The sequence below is a fragment of the Podarcis cretensis genome (genome assembly GCF_951804945.1).
Source record: "Podarcis cretensis genome assembly, chromosome: 1".
Lineage (NCBI taxonomy): Eukaryota > Metazoa > Chordata > Lepidosauria > Squamata > Lacertidae > Podarcis > Podarcis cretensis.
Genome location: NC_137170.1, coordinates 52333937 through 52346707, shown reverse-complemented (window position 1 = coordinate 52346707; position 12771 = coordinate 52333937).

Genomic DNA, 12771 nt, shown 5'->3' with positions numbered 1-12771 from the left:
GCAACCTAATCATGGGGAAAAGACATTTATTGTAATGTAGCAGTTACCTTTTCTCCTTTGGAGAGCCAGAAGATGTCCAATTTAGTTCTTCACTCTAACCTTTGAAATTGCCTGTGTGTACTAGAATCCCTTTGAAATTGCCTGTGTGTACTAGATGCTTTTGAATTATGGTGCTGGAGGAGACTCTTGAGAGTCCCATGGACTGCAAGAAGATCAAACGCATCCATTCTTAAGGAAATTAGCCCTGAGTGCTCACTGGAAGGACAGGTCGTGAAGCTGAGGCTCCAATACTTTGGCCACCTCATGAGAAGAGAAGACTGCCTGGAAAAGACCCTGATGTTAGGAAAGATGGAGGGCACAAGGAGAAGGGGACGACAGAGGACAAGATGGTTGGATAGTGTTCTTGAAGCTACCAGCATGAGTTTGACCAAACTGCGGGAGGCAGTGGAAGACAGGAGTGCCTGGCGTGCTCTGGTCCATGGGGTTACAAAGAGTCGGACACGACTAAACGACAACAACAACTAGAATCCCTTGGGTGTTTTCCACTTAAGTGCTTCAGATGATGCCATTCCATGCAAAAGGTAGCAGTAGGACTATGTGTGTAGTTGTGGACAACATACCTGCCCACGCAGTTCCAAGAGCTCAGTTGAAGAAGAAGAGTTTGGATTTGATATCCTGCTTTATCACTAACCTAAGGAGTCTCAAAGTGGCTAACAATCTCCTTTCCCTTCCTCCCCCACAACAAACACTGTGAGGTGAGTGAGGCTGAAAGACTTCAGAGAAGTGTGACTAGCCCAAGGTCACCCAGCAGCTGCATGTGGAGGAGCAGGAAAGCGAACCCGGTTCACCAGATTACGAGTCCACAGTTGTAAGCTATGCCATTGAGGGGGGGTAGGTCTACATATTTTAGTGCCTAAAACTCCATATCTTTTGATTTCACCATGTTTCTTCTTAGCAAGTCCCAGGTTAGAACCACTAAACACTTTCTAATAGCTTGGGTACAATTCTAGCTAGAATTCTGTTCTCGTAGGATTACAGCTATCACATGCTACTGAGAAGGGTATCAGTCTTCAAAAGTGGCATTGCATTCATATGGCTTCCCATGGCCTTTAGGAAACTGTGCAATTGTGCGAGGAAGACTCCTGCAATTTGTAGACAAGCAGAGGGGAGTGGGGGGGGGGGAGGGAGGCAACAGACAAAGCCAAGCAAATCAAAAGTACAAGGCCATGCTTTCATGTGCCAAGTACATCTGTGTGCAGCAGAGCCTAGCCTGGATGTATATCCTGCCAGCACCTTAATTAACCAGGAAAACTTGCCATAAATGAATGACAGCATGCACAAGAGAGCTAGTGTTCAGACCTATGTTTTTCTTCCCATCCAGAATACAAAAGACCAAGCCAAGGCTTTTTACACCCTGAGCACACTGTCACACTTCCACTAAGATATTCACATTTTGACAAACAGGCAGTTTGCTCTTGAAGCAAACGGGCAGTGTGATCTTGGCTGATCTTTCCCCACCCTTCTACCACTGTGATCCTACTCCACTTTTGAAGAAACCTGGACATGGGTTTGTGTTCTCCAAGAAAACAACAGCCTGGACCTCCATGGCTACTTCTCTGCAGCTCCACTTTTCTTTCAGAAACTTTCATGTTCAAAGATTGCATCCACCCATCCATGAATGCCTTTTCAGTTATGCAGCAAAAGGTAAAGGACCCCTGGACAATTAAGTCCAGCTGAGTTTGACTATGGGGTGTGGCGGTCATCTCCACTTTCAGGCCGAGGGTGTGGCGGTCATCTCCACTTTCAGGCTGTCTGCAGACAGCTCTTCCAAGCCCCGGACCACTTACCACTTTCAATGTTGCTATTTCATTAAGAGGATGTCATTTTCTCCTAACCATAATAGCTCTCTTCAAAAAATACATTTTAGCTTTCCTAAATTGATCAGTAGAGTTCCTCAAAATTTGCAGAGATCAACAGCACTAGCAAGAGAGAGAAAATTCATTGAGTGCTTAGTTTTGCTTCATGTATACTCAACACTAAAGAACCATATGAAGCTATTTATCCCCATTCAGCAAAGGAGAAACAGACTTCTCTGCATGGTGCAGGTGTGCTTAAGAATGAATTCATGCCCCGCATCAGCCTTACTGTATGCTCATTAGGGTCCCACTGAACTTGCCAAATACTACTACTGCTATGCTTTTTTCTTCATCTCCCAAGATTTGGTTTGCACTGTAAGGGTTGCCATTTCAAGCAGCACAAAAAAACATTCATGCCAGAGGCAGGGGACTACCACTTTTTCCATGCCCATTTGCAATTCTTGTTTCTCTGATCTGCTGGAGCGAGAAATTTATTCTTGTTGCTCAGGCAACTGAGCCAGTATTCCATACTTTGCCACGCAGCTTCAGCAGTTTTGTTGCTTGCCAGTGCGGCATAACAAGACTTTTAACACCAGCCCAGTTCCACAATTTGCATCTTTGGATGTGCATGGGGAGATATGCCACCATTCAAAGCCACCGCTTGTTATGCACATTAAGTGTCTGAGGCTCAGGACTGGGGAACCAGGGGCCCTCCAGTAGTTGTTGGAAAACAGCTCCTATCATCCATGACCATTGACTATGCTGGCCTTTGCTGATGGCAGCTTGGAGTCCAAAACATCTGGATGAGATCATTTTGGCTATCCCTACAACAACCGGACAAAGGGACGTGGGTGGCGCTGTGGGTTAAACCACAGAGCCTAGGACTTGCCGATCAGAAGATCGGCGGTTCGAATCCCCGCAACGGGGTGAGCTCCCGTTGCTTGGTCCCCGCTCCTGCCAACCTAGCAGTTCAAAAGCACGTCAAAGTGCAAGTAGATAAATAGGTACCGCTACGGTAGGAAGGTAAACGGTGTTTCCGTGTGCTGCTCTGGTTCACCAGAAGCGGTTTAGTCATGCTGGCCACATGACCTGGAAGCTGTCTGCGGACAAATGCTGGCTCCCTCAGCCAATAAAGCGAGATGAGTGCCGCAACCCCAGAGTTGGTCACGACTGGACCTAATGTTCAGGGGTCCCTTTACCTTTTTTTTACAACAACCGGACTGAGACCAGTCACTGGAATTAGATGAGTAACGTGGGGGTTCAAGTGCTCCCATTTGTTTTTTTTTTTTTATAATAATTTTTATTAATTTTCCAAACAAATAATAAAAACAATATAGAACAGTATAACTTCAAGCTCATCAGTTCATACCCTTCTTTCTTTGACTTCCCCATACCTCCCCATCCCTGCATCCTTGTTTAATAATTCTTTAGCAACCCTTAGGTCCATTATCTTAATTCCCTTTCATAAAAATTTCTTAAGTTTTTTTGTTTACTGCTGCAATTCTTTACTTCTTACCCCCTGACATCTTAACATTCCTCAATTTTACAATTATTTTTAAGATATATTTTGAATTTCTTCCAGTCCTCTTCCACTGTCTCTTTCCCCTGGTCCCGGATTCTGCCCGTCATCTCGGCCAGTCCCATAAAGTCAATCACCTTTGTTTGCCATTCTTCCAGAGTGGGTAGTTCTTGCGTCTTCCAATACTTTGCCAGTAGAATTCTTGCTGCTGTAGTGGCATACATAAAGAAAATCCTATCCTTCCTTGACACCACTTGGCCCACCATGCCCAAGAGGAAAGCCTCTGGTTTCTTAGGAAAAGTCCACTTAAGGACCTTCTTAATTTCATTATAGATCATTTCCCAGAAAGCTTTAACCTTTGGGCAGGTCCACCAAAGGTGGTAGAAAGTGCCTTCAGTCTCATTACATTTCCAACACTTATTATTAGGCAAATGATAAATTTTTGCAAGCTTGACTGGGGTCATGTACCACTGGTAGATCATTTTCATAATATTTTCTTTTAAGGCATTACATGCAGTAAATTTAATACCGGTGGTCCATAACTGTTCCCAGTCAGCAAACATAATATCATGACCGATATCTTGTGCCCATTTAATCATAGCTGATTTCACCGTTTCATCCTGTGTATTCCATTTTAACAGCAAGTTATACATTTTTGATAAGTTCTTAGTATTGGGTTCCAACAATTCTGTTTCTAGTTTTGACTTCTCTTTCTGAAATCCTATTTTCCTGTCCTGTTTAAACGTCTCATTTATCTGATGGTAATGCAACCAATCTCGAACCTTAGGCTTTAGTTTCTCATAACTCTGAAGTTTCACCCTTTCGCCATCGTATTCTAAAATCTCATGATATTTTGGCCATTTAGAATCCATATTAAGCTTTTTTACTTCCCTAGCTTCCATTGGTGACACCCACCTAGGGGTTTTACTTTCCAACAAATCTTTGTATCTAATCCAAACGTTATACAATGCTTTCCTTACAATATGGTTTTTAAAGCTTTTATACACCTTTACCTTGTCGTACCATAAGTATGCATGCCAACCAAAACTATTGTCGTACCCTTCCAGATCCAAAATGTCAGTGTTCTCAAGAAGTAGCCAGTGTTTCAACCAGCAGAAAGCTGCTGATTCATAATAAAGTCTTAAGTCCGGCAGGGCAAACCCCCCTCTATCCTTTGCATCAGTTAAAATCTTAAATTTAATTCTGGGCTTTTTGCCCTGCCAGACAAATTTTGATATGTCTTTCTGCCACTTCTTGAAACAGTCCATCTTGTCCACAATCTGCAACGTCTGGAATAAAAACAGCATTCTAGGCAATACATTCATCTTAATAGTGGCAATTCGGCCTAACAAGGAAAGTTTCAACCTTGACCATATTTCCAGATCCTTTTTAACTTCTGACCAACATTTTTCATAATTATCCTTAAATAAGTTCACATTCTTGGATGTTAAATTTACCCCCAGGTATTTTACCGTTTTTGTTATTTCCAAGCCTGTTTCATTCTGAAAACTCTCTTCCATTGTTAAATTTTTTTCCAACACTTTCGTTTTTTGTTTATTCAATTTAAAACCTGCTACTCGACCAAATATTTCAATTAGTTCTAATACTCTTTTAGTACTAGTGTCTGGCTGTTGCAAGGTCAATACTAGGTCATCTGCAAATGCTCTTAATTTGTAATGTCTAACTCCGACCTGAACTCCTTTAACCAACTGGTCCTTTCTAATCATGTTTAACAAAACCTCCAGGACTGATATAAAAAGCAAAGGGGATATTGGGCATCCCTGCCGTGTACCTTTTTCTATGGGTATTTCTTCTGTTACCACATTGTTTACAATTAACTTGGCCTTTTGTTGGGAATATATTGCACCTATACCGTTTTCAAAACCTTGGCCTACCCCCATCCCTTGGAGATTCTTTTTCATAAAAGTCCAACAGATATTGTCAAAGGCTTTCTCCGCGTCCACAAAAATCAGAACTGCTTTCCTGTTAATGTCAACATCTAGCAACTCCAAAATGTCTATAATGTTCCTCACATTGTCTGACATATGTCTACCTGGGAGAAAGCCTGTTTGGTCCTTATGAATCTCTTCTATCAACACTCTTTTCAATCTTTTTGCCAAAATGTCTGCAAAAATTTTGTAATCCACATTGAGTAAAGATATAGGGCGGTAGTTTTTGACCTGGTTCTTCTCAGTCTCTGTTTTCGGTATAAGTGAGATGAAAGCCTCTTTCCACGATTCAGGTGCCTTTTTCCCCTTCAAAATTTCATTGCAAACTTCCTTCAATGGTTGTATCAGCCATTCTTTCAGCATTTTGTAGTATTTGGCCGTCAGGCCGTCTGGTCCTGGTGATTTTCCCAATTTCATATTTTGGATGGCACCCTCTATTTCTTGATCTGTTATTTCCTCATTTAAGATCCTTTTACTTTGTTCTGGAATTTTTGGTAGACCGTATTTTCTGATGAATTCTTCTATTTCTTGTTCGTTGATTGGCCCTTGTGCATACAATTTCTTAAAAAAACTTTGAAAACAATTGTTTATCTCATTGGGTTTGTGGATAATTTTTCCATCCATTTCTAGACTTGTTACAGTGTTCATTTTCTGCCTTTTTTTCAGTTGCCATGACAGAAGTTTCCCACATTTATCCGCTGATTCAAAAGTTCTTTGTCTCATTTGCTTTATCTTCCATTCTATTTGTTGGTTCATGAGCTCCATGTACTGCATCTGATAAAACTTTATTTCTCTCAAAATCTCATGGGACTTTGGTTTGGACCTCAGCTTCTTCTCTCCTTCTTTTATTTTTTCTAAAAAATTTTCCTTCTTCTCATTTTGTTGCTTCCTCTTTATAGAATTCTGTTGAATTAGGAAACCTCGCATCACGGCTTTGCTTGCGTCCCAAATTATTCTTTTTTCCACATCTGTTTTCCTGTTGATCTCAAAGTAATCTTTTAATGTTTTAAGGGCCTTCTTGTGGATCTCTTCATCCTTAAATAGGGTGTCATTCATTCTCCATCTAAAGGATCCAGTTGTTGTTAGTTTCATCTCCATCTTCACCGCATTATGGTCGGAGCACGTTTTTGGACATATTTCTACTTTTTTTGTTCTTGACGCCAGACTGCTAGAAATCCAAATTTGGTCTATTCTTGTCCATGTCATTTTTGCCTCAGAGAAGAAAGTTCCCTCTCTCTCTAGAGGATTCCTTGTTCTCCAAATATCAATCAAGTCCATTGTTTCAGTCATTTCAAAAAAGATCTTTGGTAGTCTCCCTTCTTTTGAAATCACTTGTCTCTGTGCTTTATCCATGTTTGTTGAGACGACTCCATTCATATCTCCCATCATTAAGATTTTATAGTCTAAAAAGTCAACTAATGTCTCATGCAACTTCCTAAAGAATTCGGCCTTCCCCTCATTTGGGGCATATACTCCAACAATCAAAATCTTTTCTCCTTGAATTTGTATTTCAATTGCCAGGTATCTTCCTTGTTCATCTTTAAATATCAATTTTGGAGCCAATTTTTCCTTTGCATAGATCACCACACCTCTTTTCTTCACTTTGTCTGATGAGATAAATTCTTGACCAAGTCTCTTATTAATCAGTAATTTCCTATGTATCCTGGCAATATGGGTTTCTTGCAAACATATTATATCTAATTGTTCTCTCTTCAAAATGTGAAAAACTTGTCGTCTTTTCCGAGGAAGGTTCAAGCCATTACAATTCCAACTAAGAAGTTGCAGAGACATTTTGTATTTAAGTAGCTGTTCCTCCAACTGCTCCAAGCTTCTGTTCTTCCTCCGATGGTGGTGGTAAAAGTCCAAATGATAGATTTGCTATATCAGGTGGTTCTTTCTCCTCTACAGTTCCTTTCTGCAAATCCTCCAGGTATCTCTCCAGAAATTGTTCTTTGTCCTGAATTGTTTTTATTTTGATCTTTCTTCCTTTAAAGTTAAAGGACAGTCCTTGTGGAAACTCCCATCTGAATGGTATGGTGTTTTTCTTCAGCAGATCTGCTAGGCTTTTATAATAGGTTCTCACCTCTAAAATATATTTGGGAATGTCCTTAAAAATCTGTATTTGACAGTTTTGAATCACCAGTGCCTTTTGATAATGCAAGTTCAATATTTTATCTATTTCTTCTTTTGATCTCAATGTAATTAGACAATCCCTTGGTTTTTTATCCTGCCTTCTGCCCAGTCGAAAGGCTGTTGTTATCTCAAATTCATCATCTTCATCCCATTCCTCTTGCCAAAAAGCTACAATGTTCTCTGTAAGGAATTGCACAAGGTTGTCCCCTTCCCCTTCAGGAACCAATCTAAATTTTAAATTCTTCTCTTTCCGCTGAAGTTCCAATAAGGAGAGGGCTGCATCATGCTCATTCACTTTTTTAATAATAGGCCCAAACTTTTCCCTTGTCTCTTCAGCTATAGTTTTTGCACTTTCTGCAATCTTTCGTGTTTCTGAACTCTCCTGGATTAATCTATTTATAGAATCTGTGTTAGATTTTACGCTAGCTGTATTCACATCCAGTCTTGTTGTCAACTCTGTTAATTTTTTAGAGTTCTCTGTCGATAGCTTTGTCAGTGCTTCCAGGGATTGATTTATTTTAAGTAGTGCCTGAGTCATAGGATCCATAGAAGCTGGTGTTTTTTCCTGTGCAGCTGGTACAGTTCCTGATATAGAGCCCCTTTTCTTGTGGGATTGTTTTGCTTTCTGCCTTGTTACTATCTCTTCTGTAGGGGCACTCATATCCTCAAGGTCGTTTTCACAGAGTTGATTTCCAAGTGGAAAATCCCACTGTTACTTTTCCAAATGCAACAATTTCACTTAAGACCCTCTAGAGGGAGCATTCAATTGTATCCAAGTGGCAAGGAGAAAGAAAAACAAAGATGCAAGGAAGTATAACAGTAGCCAGTAATTTCCAATATCCAAACCGTAACGTCTCTATCTTCTATGTAGCCAAAATGCAACAGGGTAAATCTAAGGTCCAGTAACTTTGTTACAAACAAACCCCCACTTTGCAGAGTTTGACAGTTCACATCCCGGTGTCTTATTTGGGCAGCCCGACCTGGGGGGGGGTTGGCAATGGAAGGTCTTAATTTTCCAGTAATTTTCCAGCAGGTTAACAATGTCCCAATCCCTTCCCCCCTTCTCCTGCCTATCGGGGGGAAAGTTTAAGTCCGATGTCAGTTTGACAGCTTAGAAAAAATAGAAAAGTTCCCTTCAAATGCAGCTTGGTTTTCATTGCTTTGTCTCTCATGCAGCTCCGGGAAGGCAGACTTCCTTAATTTATGCCTTTCCCGTTTTCAGCCAAATTTCTTATTTAATGTCCCGTTAATTTTTCAGTCTTACTCACGGGTGCTGTGGTCAAATTCCAATTGCAGGAAGGAATCGGCGCTCTCCGTTCATGGCGACGCGGCTTCACTCCGCTAGCTGGGTAACGACTCTCAGCACCGCGCTTACCCCGATGCCGCTCAGAAGCCTTTAAAAAGGCTCCTTCACAGTGCCGGGGGGCGCAAAAGGTGCCCACCGAATCTCCTTTGTTCACAGGCTCCGCGCCTGTGATTTTAGGGGTCCCCCGCTTGCCGTAGCGGGTAAGACCCGAACTAGCGAAGCAGTCCTGCCTCGGAGCTCGAGGCTCGGACCGCCATTAAACGCTGGCGCCGACCGGAAGTCCCAAGTGCTCCCATTTGAATTAGTACACATTATGCTCTTCTAGGTGAAGTAGAAAAGACTTAAAAACCAGGCTGTGAAATACAATATTTTATGAATGGCAGTACTTCGTAGTTCAGTTCATAAGTTTATTGTTCTAGCCAAAGGCCAGGATAAACTTGTAGCAATAGTATCAATAAAATAATACAGAACATACATCAATAATTTAAGCCAACATCCATGGTGGAAATGGAGAGAAGGTAGCAGGGACACCAACAAACTCAAATCCAGCTTGAGTTCTGATTAAACCTGAATCACCACAACAATTTAGCAATTTTTTCTAACTCCTTTTTCCTGATTTTTTTCCCTAGCCAATGCATAGAGAGCCACTCTCTGTGTTACGAAACTATTACTGCCATCCAAAAGAAATTGAACTATTTTGCTTGCGTGAACAAAGGTTTCAGAAAGTAATCTCCTGGGTCTCTATATAACAGACAGGATAGCAGATAATGAGTGATGTCTTATGAATACCGGTGGTCAAACAGTGTCCTCCAGCAATGCCTCAGTGGTCAGATCATGGCAAAGAGGAAGCTCCACCCCACCAAGCACCTGCTCCCACCCAAGACAAAATCCACATGCAAAGCTGCTACAAATGTCACTGGCAATTTATGTCTGCCTCAGTGGTGGGCAAACACTAAGAAGCACCCACCTCCAGACCAATCCAGGAGCAGGACACATGGCGTCCAGGCAAGGAGATCGGTCAACTGGCTTGATGATACATCCCAAGTGCTTTCTCAGGCTAGCACCACCTCTTCAAAAATGCCTTCCCATACCTTCTCATCAGAGTTACAAGGGTAAATCCAGGGTACCAAATGCAACAAGAGGGGGTTGCATTTGGCAGGGGGTTGGACTCGATGGCCCTTGTGGTCTCTTCCAACTCTATGATTCTATGGGTCCTCCACTGCAGCATGAACCCTGTAGTCCAGTAGTAAAGGGGGTTCTGTCCAATTACTCTCTGCTGATGTGTCCCCTACAGCAAGGGATGTGGGAATCCCACTGCCTGTGGGTGGTCTCCTTGGGAGTAGAGTTTGGCAACTTTGGCCTGCCTCCCCAGACACTAAACTACTGATAATGTGGTTCAGATGGTCTAAGCAACTGTGGGAAAATGACCAGCCCTTTACTGTCCAGCAACCAGCATAACCCAGAAATCCAATACAGTAGTTTACACAAAAGGAGTATATGCAGTATAGGGAAAGAAAGAGTGAATATGTAGATCAAAATTGATATAAACACTACCAGAATGGAACTACGCTAATCTAAAGTAACACTGCAAAACTTAACTCTCATTGGTTACCTCTGATGTTGGCAGCTTCAGGCATCAGATGCAGGTTGAGGGATCAAGAAGGATAAAGGACTGCTTGGCAACAGTCATCTTTTCAAGAGTTTACAGCGCGGGCCTAGACCCTGAAAGTGCTTCTGTGGCATTACCAGCACCACCCCATACTAAGGGCCTGCAGACAAGCAGCATAAACCATGGTTTGCTTATATGCTTGGAAGCTCAGTTTCCGCAAAACAAAGTTTGCTGTGGTGTCTCAAATCAGGCACCGGTCTCTGAGTCCTGAAACATATGAGAAGAAAATTTGTTGATCCTCCATATATTGAAGTGCAAACTGAAAAAGAAGCCACACAGAAGTAAGGTACTCATTGGAACTGCCTATTGCGGCTCTGCATACAGGAGACTTTTCAGGGGAAACATGCATGCATTTTAGCACACACACATGAGATAATCCTTGAGCTGAAGTTGGGGACCAGCCAGCAATATGTTCATTAAGAGTAGGGATGGCTTGGCAAGAAACCATTGTGTTGAAGCAGCTCATAAACTCCTTGACAGCTTTAGCCCCCTCTGCACAACCTCCCAGAGGGGGTGGTGGAAAAACGGTCTCATACCTCACCACAAACCAATTCCTTAGGTATGACATGAGCTCCCACAGTCTACTGGCAGCTCAGCAGGAGAGCCAGACTCAGCATTCCTCTCTGGACTGGAGAAAAGTGAACGGGTCATTTCCTAAGATTTTACAGTTGTGAGATACTCAGGGGAGGTGGGGCGGAGGCTCTGGGAGAATGCAGCCCTCAAGTGACAACAGTGACACAATAACTCTGTTAGACCCAAATAATCACAAATCAGCGAGCCAGCTTCTGAGTTTCACAGGACTATCCCTCAGAGGGAAAGAAGCGAGAGGTGTGGAGGGGAAACACTGCTGGTAGAGTCATGGACAAAATCTCATCTTGCAACATGGTGCTGTCTAAAGGTTAACAAATTTATTGCATGGTGGCACACGCTTTCATGGACTTAGGGGCAGGGCTTTTTTTCAACCAGAACTCTCAGGTGGGCACCATTGCTATTCTAAGAGAATGAGGGAGGTGTTCAAGTTGAGTTCCAGTACCTCTTTTTCTAGGAAAAACAGTACTGCGGGGCATGCGTCTACAAAAGCGAATGCCATAATAACTTGGTTAGAGTTTAAGGTGCCACAAGACTCTTTGATTATTTACTTACTTACTGCAAGAGACCAAGATGGCTACCCCTCTGGAAAGCCTTAAGATGAAAATTCATGAAACTCTTAACTAGGTTAGACTGTAACCACAGGCTGCACCAGATTATACTGGGACAAAGAAGCAACGCCAAGATGCTTCTGAAATATAAATGCCTGCCTTTCTCTGCATCCATCTCTGGGACTGATCTGAAATCCCAGGTCTCTTGTATGGCAGAGAACGGAAGTGAAGGAAAGCATTATCTGTCTATCAGTATTTATGCCCCACCTTTCCACTGTAAATAATGCTCAGGAGTAGTTCAGATGAACAAAACCCACTCTGACATTACTATTTTTGACAAAACAAACAATACCGTTTAAAGGGATGCTAACCTTTTTACTGGTAGCTACAAGGCCAGTATACAAAGCATTAGAAGCATAAACAGGGCTATCTTAAGCATACCCGGTGCCGTGGTGCAAAGATCCCTCCGGCGGCGCCACCCCTGGCAACTCCAAAGCAAGGGAGGGGGTGTGGAAAATGTCCTCTGCCTCTCCCAGCGTGGCGGCGGTGATGAAACAGGAAAACATGCTGACGGACGTGCTCACTGGCATCAGGGTGCCCGAGAAGGCAGCCCGGGAAGGCTGTGCGCCGCCTTTCACCGGGAAGCAGGAGGAGGACAACGACCAAGAGCAGGGCCGTCTTTAGCAGATGCAGAGCCTAAGCCTCTGTGGGGATCGCTCTCCTTCTGCAGAGGCTTGGGAAGAAAGCTGCACGCCTGCCCACCATATAGTTGGTGGGGCGCAGATGGGCGTGCAGGGAAAGGGGAGGCTGCTGGCAAAGCTGCGCAGCTCCCCCACTTGCTAGGGTGCCCCTGAGAGGCCGGCACCCTGGCGCAACAAACCACTAAGACCAATGAGAAAGACGGCTCTGAGCATAAGGATGGATGGATAATACAATAATGGTAAAAACTATGCCTGGAATAATGCACCAGTTGAGATGTTTACCAAGTAAGATGGCCAGACTATGAGGATGATTTATTCTCTCAAGTGTTTCTTGTTGAAAAGTCAAATGCAATCACACAGTTAAATTAGAGCCACTCCACCAAGATGTCAAAGTGGGTGGAAGATTCTGGATAGTTAAAAGTACAGCACGCAGTTAATCTATGGAACTCACTCCAGTAGAAGGCAGCAATCTAGATGGCTTTAAAAGAGGATTAGACAA